We start from the raw sequence: 20831 nt of genomic DNA, 5'->3' as shown, positions 1-20831 counted from the left end.
CAACCTGATGGAGGTCAGTATAGATGGACTAATAGAGAAAGTCCGATACACTGCTAGAAGGCCAAATATTTTTTCAGAGCTAGATGCAGAAAAAAATTATATTCAGTTTGCAACCTGATGGAGGTCAGTATAGATGGACTAACAGAGAAAGTCCCACACACTGCTAGAAGGCCAAATATTTTTTCAGAGCTAGATGCATACAAAAAATTATTTTGAATTTGCAACCTGATGGAGGTCAGTATAGATGGACTAATACAACAAGTTCCACACACAGCTAGAAGCCCAATATTTTTTCAGAGGTAGATGCAGAAAAAAATATATTCAGTTTGCAACCTGATGGAGGTCAGTATAGATTGACTAATACAACAAGTCCCACACACAGCTAGAAGCCCAATATTTTTTCAGAGGTAGATGCAGAAAAAAATATATTCAGTTTGCAACCTGATGGAGGTCAGTATAGATGGACTAATACAACAAGTCCCACACACAGTTAGAAGCCCAAATATTTTTTCAGAGGTACTGTAGATGCAGATAAAAATTATTTTTAATTTGCAACCTGATGGAGGTCAGTATAGATGGACTAATAGAGAAAGTCCGATACACTGCTAGAAGGCCAAATATTTTTTCAGAGCTAGATGCAGAAAAAAATTATATTCAGTTTGCAACCTGATGGAGGTCAGTATAGATGGACTAACAGAGAAAGTCCCACACACTGCTAGAAGGCCAAATATTTTTTCAGAGCTAGATGCAGAAAAAAATTATATTCAGTTTGCAACCTGATGGAGGTCTGTATAGATGGATTAATAGAACAAGACCCACACACAGCTAGAAGCCCAATATTTTTTCAGAGGTAGATGCAGAAAAAAATATATTCAGTTTGCAACCTGATGGAGGTCAGTATAGATGGACTAATACAACAAGTCCCACACACAGCTAGAAGCCCAATATTTTTTCAGAGGTAGATGCAGAAAAAAATATATTCAGTTTGCAACCTGATGGAGGTCAGTATAGATGGACTAATACAACAAGTTCCACACACAGCTAGAAGCCCAATATTTTTTCAGAGGTAGATGCAGAAAAAAATATATTCAGTTTGCAACCTGATGGAGGTCAGTATAGATGGACTAATACAACAAGTCCCACACACAGCTAGAAGCCCAATATTTTTTCAGAGGTAGATGCAGAAAAAAATATATTCAGTTTGCAACCTGATGGAGGTCAGTATAGATGGACTAATACAACAAGTCCCACACACAGTTAGAAGCCCAAATATTTTTTCAGAGGTACTGTAGATGCAGATAAAAATTATTTTTAATTTGCAACCTGATGGAGGTCAGTATAGATGGACTAATAGAGAAAGTCCGACACACTGCTAGAAGGCCAAATATTTTTTCAGAGCTAGATGCAGAAAAAAATTATATTCAGTTTGCAACCTGATGGAGGTCAGTATAGATGGACTAACAGAGAAAGTCCCACACACTGCTAGAAGGCCAAATATTTTTTCAGAGCTAGATGCAGAAAAAAATTATATTCAGTTTGCAACCTGATGGAGGTCTGTATAGATGGATTAATAGAATAAGACCCACACACAGCTAGAAGCCCAATATTTTTTCAGAGGTAGATGCAGAAAAAAATATATTCAGTTTGCAACCTGATGGAGGTCAGTATAGATGGACTAATACAACAAGTCCCACACACAGCTAGAAGCCCAATATTTTTTCAGAGGTAGATGCAGAAAAAAATATATTCAGTTTGCAACCTGATGGAGGTCAGTATAGATGGACTAATACAACAAGTTCCACACACAGCTAGAAGCCCAATATTTTTTCAGAGGTAGATGCAGAAAAAAATATATTCAGTTTGCAACCTGATGGAGGTCAGTATAGATGGACTAATACAACAAGTCCCACACACAGCTAGAAGCCCAATATTTTTTCAGAGGTAGATGCAGAAAAAAATATATTCAGTTTGCAACCTGATGGAGGTCAGTATAGATGGACTAATACAACAAGTCCCACACACAGCTAGAAGCCCAAATATTTTTTCAAAGGTACTGTAGATGCAGATAAAAATTATTTTTAATTTGCAACCTGATGGAGGTCAGTATAGATGGACTAATAGAGAAAGTCCGATACACTGCTAGAAGGCCAAATATTTTTTCAGAGCTAGATGCAGAAAAAAATTATATTCAGTTTGCAACCTGATGGAGGTCTGTATAGATGGATTAATAGAACAAGACCCACACACAGCTAGAAGCCCAATATTTTTTCAGAGGTAGATGCAGAAAAAAATATATTCAGTTTGCAACCTGATGGAGGTCAGTATAGATGGACTAATACAACAAGTCCCACACACAGCTAGAAGCCCAATATTTTTTCAGAGGTAGATGCAGAAAAAAATATATTCAGTTTGCAACCTGATGGAGGTCAGTATAGATGGACTAATACAACAAGTCCCACACACAGTTAGAAGCCCAAATATTTTTTCAGAGGTAGATGCAGAAAAAAATATTTTCAGTTTGCAACCTGATGGAGGTCAGTATAGATGGACTAATACAACAAGTCCCACACACAGCTAGAAGCCCAAATATTTTTTCAGAGGTACTGTAGATGCAGATAAAAATTATTTTTAATTTGCAACCTGATGGAGGTCAGTATAGATGGACTAATAGAGAAAGTCCGATACACTGCTAGAAGGCCAAATATTTTTTCAGAGCTAGATGCAGAAAAAAATTATATTCAGTTTGCAACCTGATGGAGGTCAGTATAGATGGACTAACAGAGAAAGTCCCACACACTGCTAGAAGGCCAAATATTTTTTCAGAGCTAGATGCATACAAAAAATTATTTTGAATTTGCAACCTGATGGAGGTCAGTATAGGTGGACTAATAGAACAAGTCCCACACACTGCTAGAAGGCCAAATATTTTTTCAGAGCTAGATGCAGAAAAAAATTATATTCAGTTTGCAACCTGATGGAGGTCTGTATAGATGGATTAATAGAACAAGACCCACACACAGCTAGAAGCCCAATATTTTTTCAGAGGTAGATGCAGAAAAAAATATATTCAGTTTGCAACCTGATGGAGGTCAGTATAGATTGACTAATACAACAAGTCCCACACACAGCTAGAAGCCCAATATTTTTTCAGAGGTAGATGCAGAAAAAAATATATTCAGTTTGCAACCTGATGGAGGTCAGTATAGATGGACTAATACAACAAGTCCCACACACAGTTAGAAGCCCAAATATTTTTTCAGAGGTACTGTAGATGCAGATAAAAATTATTTTTAATTTGCAACCTGATGGAGGTCAGTATAGATGGACTAATAGAGAAAGTCCGATACACTGCTAGAAGGCCAAATATTTTTTCAGAGCTAGATGCAGAAAAAAATTATATTCAGTTTGCAACCTGATGGAGGTCAGTATAGATGGACTAACAGAGAAAGTCCCACACACTGCTAGAAGGCCAAATATTTTTTCAGAGCTAGATGCAGAAAAAAATTATATTCAGTTTGCAACCTGATGGAGGTCTGTATAGATGGATTAATAGAACAAGACCCACACACAGCTAGAAGCCCAATATTTTTTCAGAGGTAGATGCAGAAAAAAATATATTCAGTTTGCAACCTGATGGAGGTCAGTATAGATGGACTAATACAACAAGTCCCACACACAGCTAGAAGCCCAATATTTTTTCAGAGGTAGATGCAGAAAAAAATATATTCAGTTTGCAACCTGATGGAGGTCAGTATAGATGGACTAATACAACAAGTTCCACACACAGCTAGAAGCCCAATATTTTTTCAGAGGTAGATGCAGAAAAAAATATATTCAGTTTGCAACCTGATGGAGGTCAGTATAGATGGACTAATACAACAAGTCCCACACACAGCTAGAAGCCCAAATATTTTTTCAAAGGTACTGTAGATGCAGATAAAAATTATTTTTAATTTGCAACCTGATGGAGGTCAGTATAGATGGACTAATAGAGAAAGTCCGATACACTGCTAGAAGGCCAAATATTTTTTCAGAGCTAGATGCAGAAAAAAATTATATTCAGTTTGCAACCTGATGGAGGTCAGTATAGATGGACTAACAGAGAAAGTCCCACACACTGCTAGAAGGCCAAATATTTTTTCAGAGCTAGATGCATACAAAAAATTATTTTGAATTTGCAACCTGATGGAGGTCAGTATAGGTGGACTAATAGAACAAGTCCCACACACTGCTAGAAGGCCAAATATTTTTTCAGAGCTAGATGCAGAAAAAAATTATATTCAGTTTGCAACCTGATGGAGGTCTGTATAGATGGATTAATAGAACAAGACCCACACACAGCTAGAAGCCCAATATTTTTTCAGAGGTAGATGCAGAAAAAAATATATTCAGTTTGCAACCTGATGGAGGTCAGTATAGATGGACTAATACAACAAGTCCCACACACAGCTAGAAGCCCAATATTTTTTCAGAGGTAGATGCAGAAAAAAATATATTCAGTTTGCAACCTGATGGAGGTCAGTATAGATGGACTAATACAACAAGTCCCACACACAGTTAGAAGCCCAAATATTTTTTCAGAGGTACTGTAGATGCAGATAAAAATTATTTTTAATTTGCAACCTGATGGAGGTCAGTAAAGATGGACTAATAGAGAAAGTCCGACACACTGCTAGAAGGCCAAATATTTTTTCAGAGCTAGATGCAGAAAAAAATTATATTCAGTTTGCAACCTGATGGAGGTCTGTATAGATGGATTAATAGAACAAGACCCACACACAGCTAGAAGCCCAATATTTTTTCAGAGGTAGATGCAGAAAAAAATATATTCAGTTTGCAACCTGATGGAGGTCAGTATAGATGGACTAATACAACAAGTTCCACACACAGCTAGAAGCCCAATATTTTTTCAGAGGTAGATGCAGAAAAAAATATATTCAGTTTGCAACCTGATGGAGGTCAGTATAGATCGACTAATACAACAAGTCCCACACACAGCTAGAAGCCCAAATATTTTTTCAGAGGTAGATGCAGAAAAAAATATATTCAGTTTGCAACCTGATGGAGGTCAGTATAGATGGACTAATACAACAAGTCCCACACACAGCTAGAAGCCCAATATTTTTTCAGAGGTAGATGCAGAAAAAAATATATTCAGTTTGCAACCTGATGGAGGTCAGTATAGATGGACTAATACAACAAGTCCCACACACAGCTAGAAGCCCAAATATTTTTTCAAAGGTACTGTAGATGCAGATAAAAATTATTTTTAATTTGCAACCTGATGGAGGTCAGTATAGATGGACTAATAGAGAAAGTCCGACACACTGCTAGAAGGCCAAATATTTTTTCAGAGCTAGATGCAGAAAAAAATTATATTCAGTTTGCAACCTGATGGAGGTCAGTATAGATGGACTAATAGAATGATGCTATCCCCAAAAGATTTTACTTCACTAGGTGCAGTAAAAAAATTGGTATTCTATACACAGGTGGTATATCTTGCAACACAGATAGGCTACTACACTGACTAACACACTCTGCAATAGGCCAAAAAGGATTAGCTTTGCTAGATTCAGCCAAATGCTGTGAAAAAACTTGCACAGCACTGGCACAGACCTGCCTGGCAAAAACTGATAGGAACTGATGTAACCTAGTCCTGAAAAGGACTCCAATTACAATTAGTCTTTACTCCCACAATCTATCTATTTAAGAGCACAGACCTCCCTGATAAAAGTCGTAGGAAATGCTGTAACCTAGTCCTTAAAAGGACTGCAATCACAACTATTCCCTACTCCCAAGCTATCTGTATATTTGTGCGAAAATTGGCTTGAAATTAACAAGGTATAGCGCACACAGCAACAGCGGTGCCGTCTAACACACAGCTGCAGCAGTGAGAAAATGGTGGCGACGGGGAAAATGGCTTTGTCTTATAGGGCAAGGACATGTGACATACACTGCCAATGACACATGCCCTTGCTTGTGTGAAAAATAGCACTTCGCTCCGTGTGTGCGCTGCTGATAGGCTGACAGATTGCACCTCCCCACTGCAAATGCGGGAAAGAGAAAAAAAAATGGAGATCTTCATTGTTCCTGCAGAGATCCATCCCCTGCCCCTCCCCCCACCCCGCTGTACACTCAAACTGCGTATTAACATTAATTTTCATCATTACTGAGAAAAAATCCAGTTATGATTTTGGTGCACGAACAGTTATCGAACATAACCTCGAACAGCCGAATTTTTCTCAAATTGTTCGTGTTCGCCGAACGGCTCGAACACCACCCAAAACAGCTCGAATTTGAGATTGGCGAACAGTTCGAGTAGAACAACGCTCATCTCTAATCACCACCAAATGACAGCAGAGTAACATAAAGTCAAATCCACTGTGTTATTTCGGGAGGTGTATTCCCATGCACCGCTTCACACAGACACATGGGTACACGCTTCCTCATTATGGCTGCTTTTTGCTCTTCTCCTTATCCTCAGCCTCCACCACCACTATACCACAAGGGTGACCGTGGTCAGTGTTGCCAGCATTGCAAGTTCCTCCGTCCTAATTTTTGGCATCTTTTGCTTGGAAGGCATAGGCAAAGACTATGGGAGACCAACTCCCCAATAATGGGGATATTATTTTTAATATGCTGTACTGCATGGCTCTTGTAAGGAGCATTGCAAGTTCCTCCGTCCTAATTTTTTGGCTGCTTTTGCTACGAAGGCATAGGCAAAGACTAAGGGAGACCCACTCCCCAATAATGGGAATAATGTTTTTAATATGCTGTACTGCATGGCTCTTGTAAGGGGCATTAAAATCGTCTTGTTAAGCTACTGTGACCTCCACGTCTCTTACAAGGGTCATTGATATTGTCTTTTTATTCCACTGGGACCTCCACGTCTCTTCCAAGGGGCATTGAAATTGTCTTTTTATTCCACTGTGACCTCCACGTCTCTTCCAAGGGGCATTAAAACTGTCTTGTTAAACCACTCTGAACTCCACGTCACTTCCAACGGGCATTGATATTGTCTTTTTATTCCACTGTGACCTCCACGTCTCTTCCAAGGGGCATTAAAACCGTCTTGTTAAACCTCTCTGAACTCCACGTCTCTTCCAAGGGGCATTAAAACCATCTTGTTAAGCTACTGTGACCTCCACGTCTCTTACAAAGGGCATTAAAACCATCTTGTTAAACCACTCTGAACTCCACGTCTCTTCCAAGTGTCATTGATATTGTCTTTTTATTCCACTGGGACCTCCACCACTCTTCCAAGGGGCATTGATATTGTCTTTTTATTCCACTGGGACCTCCACCACTCTTCCAAGGGGCATTGATATTGTCTTTTTTTTCCACTGGGACCTCCACGTCTCTTCCAAGGGGCATTAAAACCGTCTTGTTAAACCACTCTGAACTCCACGTCTCTTCCAAGGGGCATTAAAACCATCTTGTTAAGCTACTGTGACTTCCACTTCTCTTCCAAGGGGTATTAAAACCATCTTGTTAGACCACTCTGAACTCCACAGCTTTTCCATGGGGCATTGAAATGTTGTTTTTAATTACCTCTAACCTCCACGACTCTCCCAACGGGCATTGCATTTCCTCCTAATTTTAGTCAGCTTTTGCTTTTCAATGCATAGGCGAACACTAAGGCAGACCCACTCCCCAATAATGGGTAGAAGGTTTTTAGTGCGCTGTAATCCACGTCTGTTTCAAGGGGCATTGCGGTTCCTGATAATTTTTAGAAAGCCTTCCATTCACTGCTTGGGCCAACAATTTACAGGAGACCCAGTTGCTATAAATGGAAAAAACTGTTTAGTTAAGGCCCTCTGACCTCCATGTCAATTTCAAGGGGCATTGGAGTGCCTCGAAATTTTTGGTAGGCATTGCACTCACTGTATTCCCTATAACTGTGTAGCCGAACCGCTCCTTTTGGTACAGAAACATATCCTACAAGACATGTGTGGTTGACTGGCCTGATATTGATGTGAATGGTCCCTGTTCCTCCTGCTCTTTCTACTTTGCCACCACCTCATCCATCATTCATCACCTGAAGCTTTGTTTTAACGGGAGTCATAGAACTGGGATAGTAGCAGGAAAACATCCAGCAATCCTCGGAGGAAGTAGGATATGCGCCAAAACGCTGACCACCTCAGGCCCAGCCGCTACTACATACATGCGCTTGCATTCCAAGGAACAGATAGCTAAGGAGATGGATGGCCTCATGATCATGAATATTTTACTCATTGTGTAGGAGGCCGACCACTGCTGCTCTCTACCTTCTGAACTTTGTGTTGAAGCCTGATTGACCCAGGAGCCGCAATCCTCTATGTCTGTACGACGTGTTGCATCCCAGTGTCCAACTGTGTCCCGGCTTCCACAATATTAACCCAGTATGAAGGCATCAGTGAGATGGACCATCCCTGGCCACATTCACTTGTCCACGTATTTGTGGTTAGGCTGTTCTTCCCACTAAATGCACTGGGGAGGGCACAGGTAATGTTTTGGTATGCGCACTTGTGTATTAGGCTCACCGGGACAAATAGGGGCGGCTGGGGACCGTTTAAGGACACCCAGCCGCTCCCACGCGGCTGTGGACCGTGTGTGGGCAACCGGCCGCGGGGCGGCTGTGGACCGAGTATGGACACCCGCCTGCCCCCTGGCAGCTGGGTACCAAGCGTGCACACCTGGCCACCAGGCAGCTGGGGACTGAGTATGGATACCAGGCTGCCGACGCAGCCATGACGTAGTGGCCAGATTCCGCCTCGACATGCCTAAAAGGCCCAATTTCAAGTGCAAGCAAGCAAGCAGTATGGTATTGCAGCCTAGGGGTGGGTGGGTGGCAGGCTGCATACTTGCGATTGCATTGTAAGGAATGGGGGAGGTACAATTGATCACTGCCCAGGGACAAGGACTTGAGCGGGGATAGTTGCAAGTCAGCATCGACAGGTGCAGGGCGGGAGGCATCTTCTCATGTGCCATGAACAGGGGGTTGGCATGCACACACTACAGCAGAATAGGCTGTCCTTCCCACTAAATGCACTTGGGAGGGCACAGGTAATGTTTTGGTATGCGCGCTTGTGTATAAGGCGCACCGGGACAAAGAGAGGTGGCTGGGGACCGAGTATGGACACCCGGCCGTCCCCTGGTGCCTGAGGACCGAGTGTGGACACCCGGCCACTGGGCAGCTGGGCACTGAGTATGGATTCCAGGCCGCCGACGCAGCCATGACATGGTGGCCGGCGTCTGCTTCCACAAGCCTAAAAGGCCTCATTTAAAGTGCAAGCAAGCTAGCAGTATGGTATTGCAGCCTGGCGGTGGGTGGCTGGACACTTACGCTTGCATTCCAAGAAAACAAAGCAGATGCTATCTTCTATCATCATCATCATGCTCCTCACCTTGCACTCTCAACTCCCCTGATGGAGAAGCCAGGGCACACCGGAGGAGTCTCTGGTTGTCTGGTGGGCTCGTCCAATGCTGCCCTAAAGCAGGCCAGGCTAAGAAAAGTGTGGGGAAGGTTCCCGGGACAAATAGTGGCAGCTGGGGACTGAGTATGGAGACCTCGCCACCGACGCAGCCATGAGGTAGTGGCCAGCTTCGGCCTCCTCCAAACTAAAAAACCCCATTTCAAGTGCAAGCTAGCAGTATAGTATTGCAGTCTGCGGGTGGGTGGTTGGCTGCATATTGCGCTTGCATTGCAAGGAATGGTGGAGGTACAATTGAACACTGCCCTGGGACAAGGACTTGCACGGGGATAGTTGCAAGTCTGCATCTTCTGATGCGGCAAGGATCACTTCTGATGGGCACATTTTTAGGCAGTGACCTGGGTGTCAGAGATGCTTCCAGGGGTCTTCCCCATCCTGTTCCCATGTCTTTTCAGCATTGTATGCATGTGTCACACAGCACATGGCCAGATACGGTTGTAAAATGTTAAAATGACATTTCCTGGTGAATGCATTTGTCACGGTCGAAAGCAATACAAAAGTGCAAAAACGCATAAAAAATGCTACTTGTGAACATAGCCCAAGGTGTGGAGGAGTATTTTTGTTTTTGGTTATTTATTTTACCTTATACACAAGTCTTTACCCTGGAAAGGATGTTCCTTAACATATTTCACAGGAAAAAAGTTTCAGTTTCGTTTTTGAAAGTTTTATTGTGAGCCCGAAAAAGTGGCTTAATACCTCTGACCACGTTATTGACAACAGTGACCAGGGGGTCAGAAATGCTTCCTGGAGCGATCCCCATGCTGTCCCCATGTCATTTGAGCACTGTCACTATCGTTTTGGGCACTTTTTAGGCTTTCTACAGACTGCCGGGGGTTCCGCCGAAAAAATGCTCGGGTCTCCCACAGACTATCATTGGTCTCATTTCTTGGGTCGAGCACCCGAGTATCACGGTGAGCTCGGCCCGAGCTTCGAGCACCCGAGCATTTTAGTGCTCGCTCAACACTACTCATTAACATTAGCTCATTAGATGCCAAATTCTTTGATTGCTAATATCTCTGCAACGGAGAGGTGAAATTAAAATACTAAAAGCAGAGAAGCAAATGTTTTATTTCACCCTGTGTCCAGTTCAACATGAAACTTTTAGTGAAAATGACATATTTACCACTAAAATGACATATTTACCATATGAATACCATCAAAATGTCAACCTAAAAAACATTGACAGAATTGCTGCTTTTGGGGGTTAATACCATTTATGTGTTAAATTAATATTTCTGTATAATATATCTATATAATATTATTTGATCCTGATAAATCTACCAATACAAACTGCTCTGTATACTGTATAATTATATATATAGTATATATCATTTTTATTTTAAATACATAGATCTTCTTTACCATTGGAACTGTCAAAATTTCATAATAAAGACTTTATCCTAATTATGCAGTACTTTACTCTCACTGTGTTGCAGACATATTCATCCTTAGTGTTTTTCATATAGATTGCATATGTTAATTTTCCATTATCTCTATCTAGCTGTGTTGTGTAGTAATCTTCCTGCATCTTACATACTCTGTAAGCTTATTTTGTCCTTCGATGGTTTTATATCCCTATGAATGAAAGTCATTGTTCTTGCAGTGTTTCTTTGGCTCACCTGCCTCCATGAACTTAATGTCTGACACTGTCTGTACATTTGACTCCGAGCTTTAGTCTTAGAGTTTTTCTTCTCTCTTTTCTTTAAACCTTCCGTGGGTGTTTTCTCTGACTCATTTATATTCATCTCTATTCTGGTGCCAATCAGTTCTATTTCTGATGTATGTTTTGCCCCGAACTCTCAAGCTTTTCACTGCTTTTTAGTAATTTAATTCTTTCAAGTAAATCTGATTCCATTTTTTTCCCATTAGGATGTGCGTCACCTTCTTCTTTGGTACTCTTTTTGCATTCTTGTCTGGATGTGACATTCATTCTGTTCTTTTGCTTCCTAAAACATTGATGTGTTGTGCTCTGTAAATCATGGCTGCACAAAATAATCCATCTCTTCCTGTAAAAGACAGAACAATTAATCCTTGGAGTCGGTACTGCCCGACAGCTAGTGACAAAACCGAGTAGTCCTCGGTATAAAATATGGCCCGTCAGTAGAACATTTCTTATAAAGTAGTAATTTTATTTGGCATGCGAACAAACTATTTTAGGTTTATTCAATAATTTTCCAATGTAACCCTTTCAGAGGAGAGGATTCTAGTAAATCTAGGACAAGTTCTTCTCTTCGGGCTACTACGTTTGATTGAATAATTCATCTTGAAACTTCTCCAATATGCCACATTTTTTAGAAGACCTTCTCATGAACAGATTTTTGGACAAATTTTCCAATTCATGATTTCATGAGTACACTAAACCTCTCCAAAAGGCCACCTTTCTGAAAAGACCACTCTTGTGCTATTCTGAATTTTTCCCTATGCCTTTTGCCCCAACTCTTTGAAAGGGTCATTGTTTAGAAAAGATTATTTTTCCACTGCAATATTGGATGTTTTTCTCAAAGTGCTTTCACCTTAAATTAGTCCTCTTGTTTGAGAAGAAGATCCTTCTAAAAGAACATTTTTGCTGCAGTTTTGGGTAGTCATCTCAAAAAAGTTTCACTTTTTATTAACGTTCTTCTTTGAGATAAACTTCCCTTTAGAGAACAACTTTTTACAGAAAATATGTGTGATGGTCTAGAAGATATTTCTCTATACTTGTTTTTGGTAAGATCCCACGATGGCTAAACATCTAACTGTAAAAGATCTGGAGAGCCTTATCTGAATGGAGTGATAGTCAAGCATGCACACCAGCGCTTCATATATTTTCTATTAGACTACCAGTGATAGCCAAATAAGACACACGGCTGTCCTTGGTAGTGTAAAGCGAATTTGTTCAGCATTTCAAATTCATGTTCGTGTGCGGGCTTCTGACTTTTCTATGCCAAAAAATCGGCTCCACCGATGAATATCCTTGATTTACATGACAGCGTGGCAAATCAGGGACGTTCATGGGCGGAGCTGATTTTTTGTTGCGAACAAGTTGGAACCCCGCACACGAACACGAATTTGAAATACAGAACAAATTCACTCAACACTAGTCTTTGGCAGTCACATAGACAATGAATAGTGAGATTGTGTCCAATTTCGACCTCTACTTCCAGATGAGGATTTATAAACCTCTTTTCTCTGCGGTGTTGGTGGTTCCAGTCTTGGAACCCTTGTGGTCAGCAAGTTATCTCCTCCCCCCTTGTGAATAGGACATAATTTTCTAACTTTGTACAAACCCTATAATTTACATTTGTGTCTATAAGATTTTATATCACATGTTTATTGGTGACCATTGACTGCAAAGAAAACTATAAGAATAAATTATTAGTTCTGCATTATTGACATACAACTGATAATATATGTTATAGAATAGATGAGCTGAGTTTCTTATTTGGCACACGTATGTGTTATCTCTAATTTTAACTAGGACTGCATATTTTTATCATAATCCTTTATCAATGCATGTTCTGTGAGTTAGATGACTAATTTTGGGCTGCTACATTTATTGATAAACGAATCTGCTGATATTTGATATTCTGCAATTTGCTTAAATTTTGCCAGAAAATTCAATTTGTATCTAATTTATTCAATGCAAATTGAATAATGTGTCTTATGCTTTTGGATCTCCTGGATACCAGAACATGCTATACTTAGGGTGAAACAAAAATATTCTCTTAGCCTCATCTGTCCACCTCCCAACTTGTCCTCCGTGCACCTACCTCCACCCTCTTCTTTCTGCTCCTCCGAGAATGGCATTCCGGGACAGTTCCATTTTAGGGCTTGTGCAGACAACCATATTATAGGTCCAAAACATCATATCGCACTCGGACCAATGTTATTCTATGGGGCCGTGCACATGTCCGAATCTTTCCTAGGGCAGAATTTGATATTTTTTTTAAACTTAAAGGTGAATTTGATTTGCTTTGAGTGGCTTCGCTTACCTCTAGCTACATCAGTTATTTATTCTGCATCTCTGTATTATAAAAAAACTGATGCAAACAAATATGTATTTATATTGTGCATTTTGTTTGGAAACTTTATATTGTTTAATGATTGTTATCGTCTAGACAGGCTATGAAGGATCCTGCTCTGCCACACTTTTTTTTATGTCTCTCGACCTCATGATGCATATGAGATTTAAATGTTTGTTTTCGATATAAAGTAAATCTGCTTTAGGAGAGAATCTGAAAAATGACACCTATAAAGATGCTTTCTGACAATCTAATTTTTTCGCTGGTGATGAAATATTTGCACTTTTATGTGTGAGAGGTTGGATATGATGTGCCTTTCTTTACAAATGCAAAAACAAATTTGTACAATGTAAATGGCAATCAACTCATATACTTAGCATAGAAATGTTTCCAATACAGGTCCCTTATTAAAAGCCAAATATACAGGACTAGCTTTATCTGTCAGTCACACACAACTATATTACAAATAAAATAATATATCTCTTCTCTTTTTATTTGCTTAAAGCTATAAACTAATTGCCTTCTTCACAAAGTGACCAGTGTTCTTTTGGGGCAAAAATGAAGCATGACAAATTTTGGAAGACATTAGAACTTGGAAACCAATTCATTATTTGATTTTTGCCTGTTTCTGTCGAGTTGTTGGTGTTTTGAGCCTTTTTTGGTGGGACCATATTTATCATTTCAGTCGCATCTATTCTAAAGTCACTTTTTCATGTGTTCATCTGTTTTTTTTAGTTTGCACCTCTGGGCAAATTTTATGATTTCCAGATGTTTTTACATGATTTGTAATATAAGTTGCGATTCTTTGAAAATCACAAAATGTGCCACAACTGCACTCCCATTCCCCCGCTCTCCCCTTGAAGTGATTTTATATACACTACCGTTCAAAAGTTTGGGGTCATTTAGAAATTTCATTATTTTTGAAAGAAAAGCACATTATTTTTCAATGAAGCTAACATTAAATGAATTAGAAATATACTCTATAAATTGTTAATGTGGTAAATGACTATTCTAGCTGCAAACGTCTTGTTTTTATTGCAATATCTACATAGGTGCATAGAGGCCCATTTCCAACAACCACCACTCCAGTGTTTTAATGGTACATTGTGTTTGCTAACTATGTAAGAAGGCTAATGGATGTTTAGAAAAAGCTAGAAAACCCTTGCACAAGTATGTTAGCCCAGCGGAAAATGGTTTGGCTGATTTGAGAAGCTATAAAATTGACCTCCCTTTGAGCTAGTTGAGAATCTGGAGCATTACATTTGTTTGTTCTATGAAACTCTCAAAATGGCAAGAAAAAGAGAACTTTCAAGTGAAACTCGACAGTCTATTCTTGTTCTTAGAAATGAAGGCTATTCCATGCGAGAAGTTGCCAAGAAACAGAAGATTTCCTACAATGGTGTGTACTATTCCCTTCAGAGGAGAGCACAAACAGGCTCTAACCAGAGTAGAAAGAGAAGTGGGAGGCCCCGCTGCACAACTGAGCAACAAGACAAGTGCATTAGAGTCTCTAGTTTGAGAAATCGACGCCTCACAGCTTCTCAACTGGCAGCTTCATTAAATAGTACACACAAAACGCCAGTGTCAACATCTACAGTGAAGAGGTGACTCTGGGATGCTTGAATTCAGGACAAAGTGGCAAAGAAAAGCCATATCTGATATTGGCTAATAAAAGGAAAGGATTAATATGTGCAAAAGAACACAGACATTGGACAGAGAAAGACTGGAAAAAAGACAAATCAAAGTTTGAGGAGTTTGGATCACATAGAAGAACATTTGTGAGACACAGAACAACTGAAAAGATGCTGGAAGAGTGCCTGACGCCATCTGTCAAGCATGGTGGAGGTAATGTGATGGTCTGGGGTTGCTTTGGTGCTGGCAAAGTGGGAGATTGGTACAAGGTAAATGGGATTTTGAATAAGGAAGGCTATCACTCCATTTTGCAATGCCATGCCATACCCTGTGGACAGTGCTTGATTGGAGCCAATTTCATCCTACAAGAGGACAATGACCCAAAGCACACCTCCAAACAATGCATGAACTATTTAGGAAAGAAGCAGGCAGCTGGTATTCTATCTGTAAGGAGTGGCCAGCGCAGTCACCAGATCTCAACCCCATTGAGCTGTTGTGGGAGCATCTTGACCGCATGGTACGCAAAAAGTGCCCATCAAGCCAATCCAACTTATGTAAGGGGCTTCAGGAAGCATGGGGGGGAATTTCTCAAGATTACCTCAGCAAATTAACAGCTAGAATGCCAAAGGTCTGCAATGCTGTAATTGCTGCAAAGGGAGCATTCTTTGACGAAAGCAAAGTTTGAGGGAGAAAATTATTCTTTCAAATAAAAATCATTATTTCTAACCCTGTCAATGTCTGGACTATATTTTCTATTCATTTTGCAACTCATTTGATAAATAAAAGTATGAGTTTTCATGGAAATCACAAAATTGTCTGGGTGACCCCAAGCTTTTGAGCGGTAGTGTACATCTCAAATTTGGTTCAATACTGTTTTGTCATTTTAGCAGAATGTGCAACTTTTTGTACTATAAAGTTATAACTGGATTGAAGACAAAAATAAAGGAACAAACTCATAAATCGTAAGCACTTAATAAATTTACCCAGCTAGCATCAGCCAACACCACAAGAGAAAGGTGACTGAACAAAATAGCAAATGATGAATCGGGCCCTTTAATGGTTTATTTGGGACTATTATATTATTTTTTTTTATTATGGGCCTAAGAACTAACAGACAGGTAGGTGACAATTACCAGCCTGTTATGCTGACCCAATCTCTGCTGGAACAGAGTTGTCACAGACCGCTCCTACAGGCAATTCAGTGGCTTCTGCTGACATCATTTCCACAGAGCAGTTGTTATTGAGGCGTGACCGCTGATGTCATGCTGATTGACAGCCTGTTCCCAGCTGCCTAACTACATGGAGCCAGTTGTCTATCAGCATGACATCGGCAGTCTCGTCCTGTCAATAGAGCAGCCCAGAAGAGGAAGAGCTGTTCTATTGACACCAATCAGCTAGATCGCTGGCAGTAGTGGTTGGTGTGTTATGCAGGGGACTGAATGCAACTCATAGAAGACTCGAGACAGAAACAGTCAGTGAATGGTTAACCTTTTTGAATGCAGCGTAAATTTATAGTAGTTCAGTGACAATTAATGATATTAAACAATGAAAATCAACAATGAACCATACAATACAATTGTAATAACAGGGAAAGTTTCTCAATATATTATGCTAATGTTCACTTTAAAAGGGTGGTGCGCCGGTTCATGAGAGCTACACCATTAGTTCTTCCTGAAATTCTTGCCCTAGTGGGTATTACCTGGTTTTCTCGCTAGGCCACAAGTTCTTTTGACAAAGTCTATCAAGGCGCGTTGAGCCTCACACGCACCAACCGGATGCTATAGCTGGAAGTGATGGCCCTGGTCACTCGTGCTGTCCCTCTGTAACCGCACGTGTGCTCCTCTTGTCATCATTTCCTCGTGGATTTTTGGTGCTTGACTATCAGTGGGTCCCGACCCTTGATGAGCGTCATCTGGCCTCTGTGACTTGACTGGCTTAAGGCTAAGGTTCTGGTCTTGACTGGCACAGTCTGAACTCTGGGTCTTGACCAGGATAGATTGAGACTCCAGGTTTTGACTGGTGTAGTCGGGTCTTTAGGTCTCATCAGGTGTCATCTGGACCTTGTCTGACTGGAACCTTGGTAGCGTACGCTTTCCACTGTGGCCTGTCATGCTAGCCTCAGCGCCATCCCTTGTCCGCATATGCTCTGCTCTTCTTCTTGGCACCAAATCCTCCTGCTGTTTAGTGCGCAGCGCTTTTATATCCAGGAACTCTGTCATGTGAGGCAAATGACTAGGTCTGCACAAGAACTGGCTCCCTTGCGATTCTTCTGGTGTCAATTATTTGTGCTTGATTTTGTGCAGCCAGCAGATGGCAGTCTTTACTTATTAATGTCACGTCACGCTGGGGCTCTTCAGGGGTACCATCGCTTCCTCTTACAAGTGACCACTCTGAGCCGACGCCAGGTACAACAGACAGGTAGTTGTCTTTGTTAGTAACTACCTGTTAGTTTTTAGGCCCATAGTAAAAATAAATAAATAAAATAGACCTGAATAACCCCTTTAATGTTGTGTAACTCGTGTATCTCAAGGTATGACAAAATTAAAACTTTCACTTTGCCCTAACATTAATTTAGCATGTACACTATGGTAATTTGGATAAGTCGAAAGTTGTAGTTTTCCAATAGATATAGAGTTGACAGTTTGCAAACACTCGTACATGTCAGTTAATAAGTCATAATTATTCATTGTCATATAATAATTGTTGCTTTTCTAAACTTTTTCAAGTGAAACTCCGGGCAAATAATGAAAATTGAAATTTGGATTGTGTGCCCCATTAGTAACAGGGACTTATAGGAGTGATGACAATCTACGTAGCGCTGTTAATATCATGATGCTATAATAGTAATAAGAAATCGATATAATGAAAATAAACATAACAAATAATATTAATAACAATAATAATAATGGTATTATTACTTTCTGTTATTATTATTATTATTTTGTTATTAATACTAAAGATAAACATCACAAGCTTAGGACAATGCTAAACAGATATGTGATGCTTTCAGCTCTGCTACATATTATACATCCTGCAATAATGACGTCCCGACTACTCACATGACCACTGCTGCCAATCACTGGTCTCAGCAGTGTACCACTAAGGCTAGTGATTGGCTGAAGCAGTCATGTGGCTAGCTGATGATGTCATCGATCCAGCTCTTGTCTTTATTTACTGTGCCATGTGACCAGAGCATCCAATGTCGAGCCTTAGGGGTGCAGCACTGAGACCATTGATTGGCTACAGTGCTCACATGGGCTGTCAGGATCATTTCAGCACAGTGAATAAAGACCCATAGGCTAAAATGCAGTGCCAATACTGAAGCAGCTGGAAATTTATCATGTGAGTGATGGTTATTTTGTTATTTTATATGACTTCCCCACTCCCTGGCTTATTTTGCTTTTATTTTGGAAAACCCCTTTAATTAAAAATTGCTATTTATGGCAGGTTTAACTCGTCTCAATCAACTTTTACACTTTATAAAGAAATATACTCTACATAATTCTTTACATGTACTGTAACTTCATACATTTCCAGCTGTCGGCTTTCACATTTTAGGAGTATTTTAAAGACAATAACCTCATGCTGCTTGATTGCCAGCGGCAGCAGAAGTCTCTCTATTCGTTTCCCAGCCCATATATTTTAATGTTTCAAAACACGCCTCATAAATATTAAATGGAAGTTGTTAGGCAAATGCATTGTGTTTGTCGTCTATATCCACTGCATTGACGCCGTGGTAGAAATAATGCTCAGGTGGAGAACAAACTATACTTTGATGCTTACCTCTTATGGCATGCACAAACCTATCCTGAAATTGTTCAGCAAGGTCACACTGGATGAACAAAAACAAGTTTGACATTTTGTATTTTTTATGTTTTTTCATAAACCCATATCTCTACCCTAGAGGTTTCGTATATGCGATGTACAGCAATGCCCAGGATGGCAAATCTGTACATATTTCATTTCATAACAGCCAACACTTCCCTCATTTTGCATATTTTCCAGACCATTGATGAATTCCAACTAAATTGCAATAAAATGCAAATAACAGAGACGGGGAGAGTCCTGTCACCTCTTGTTTGCTGCTTTCGTTCCTATAATCTTCCATAGTTCTATTCCCTGTTGCTAAGCTATTTTTTTTTCTTTTTTTTAACACTTTTTTCTCTCTCTGAGTGTAACAATAAAAGAGTTAAGCACACAATCAAACATTTCCATTGTACTAATAGAAGCTTTTGGAATATTTAGATTAGGTTTAGTCATTCTCTAGAATAGTATCCAAAATGGATATTGTAAAAAAACTGGCAAAAATAATGTGGCAAATAAAAGCAAATAATAAAAGTGCACATACAAACACAAGGAATGTATTGGTAATCTGGGGATGAATAATCACTAGGTTGAATAATTGATTGTTTTTAATAGTCACTGTTGTTTCAAGAAACTTAGGCTCATCTGGTAGAAATGAGCAATTCGGTTTGTGCTTCCTTGGTCTTCCATGTCAGTCGTACTTCACTTCTGTTCCCAACATCCTTGGCCTTGAATCCTGGCGTTTAACAAGATCTCCAAATCATGATGTCATGGGAGGGCTAGTGACTAGGTCTCAGTTTTGTCATAGAGCAGGGATGTCAAACGCAAATACAGAGAGGGCCAAAATAAAAAACTTGGACAAAGTCGTGGGCCAACCTTGATATGTATTATTAATAGCCCTCCATACAGTATAATGGGTCCCACATAGTCCTCCATACAGTAGAATGTGCCCCACATAGTTCTCCATATAGGATTATGGGCCCCACATAGTCCTCCATACATTATATGTCCTCAAATAGTCCTCCACACAGTATAATGGCCCCACTTAGTCCTTCAATCAGAATAATGGGCCCCACATAGTCCTACATACAGAATAGTGGGCCACACATAGTCCTCCACACAGTATAATGGCCCCACATAGTCCTCCACACAGTATAATGGCCCCACATAGTCTTTCATACAAAATAATGGGCCCCACATAGTCCTCCATATAGAATAATGGGCCCCACATAGTCCTCCATACAGTGTAATAGCCCCACATCATTCTCCATACAGTATAATTGGCCTCACATAGTCCTCCATAAAGAATAATGGGCCCCACATAGTCCTCCATACAGTATAATGGCCCTACATAGTCCTCCATAAAGTATAATGGGCCTCACATAGTCCTCCACACAGTATAAAGGCCCCACATAGTCCTTCATACATAATAATGGGCCCCACATAGTCCTCCATATAGAATAAAGGGCCTCACATAGTCCTCCATACAGTATAATGGCCCCACATAGTCATCCACACAGTATAGTAGCCCCACTAATATCCCCACATAGTCCTTCATACATAATAATGGGCCCCACATAGTCCTCCATATAGAATAATGGGCCCCACATAGTCCTCCATACAGTAAAATGTGCCACACATAGTTCTCCATATAGGATTATGGGCCCCACATAGTCCTCCATACATTATATGTCCCCAAATAGTCCTCCACACAGTATAATGGCCCCACATAGTCCTTCAATCAGAATAAAGGGCCCACATAGTCCTCCATACAGAATAATGGGCCACACATAGTCCTCCATACAGTATAATGGCCCCACATAGTACTCCATACAGTATAATTGGCCTCACATAGTCCTCCATTCAGAATAATGGGCCCCACATAGTCCTCCATACAGTATAATGGCCTCACATAGTCCTC

This window comes from Phyllobates terribilis, unplaced genomic scaffold (assembly GCF_046119375.1).
Source record: "Phyllobates terribilis strain yellow unplaced genomic scaffold, ASM4611937v1 Scaffold_2__4_contigs__length_985480577, whole genome shotgun sequence".
NCBI classification, from domain to species: domain Eukaryota; kingdom Metazoa; phylum Chordata; class Amphibia; order Anura; family Dendrobatidae; genus Phyllobates; species Phyllobates terribilis.
The sequence above is the reverse complement of the archived record's forward strand: the minus strand, read 5'-3'. Positions refer to the sequence as shown.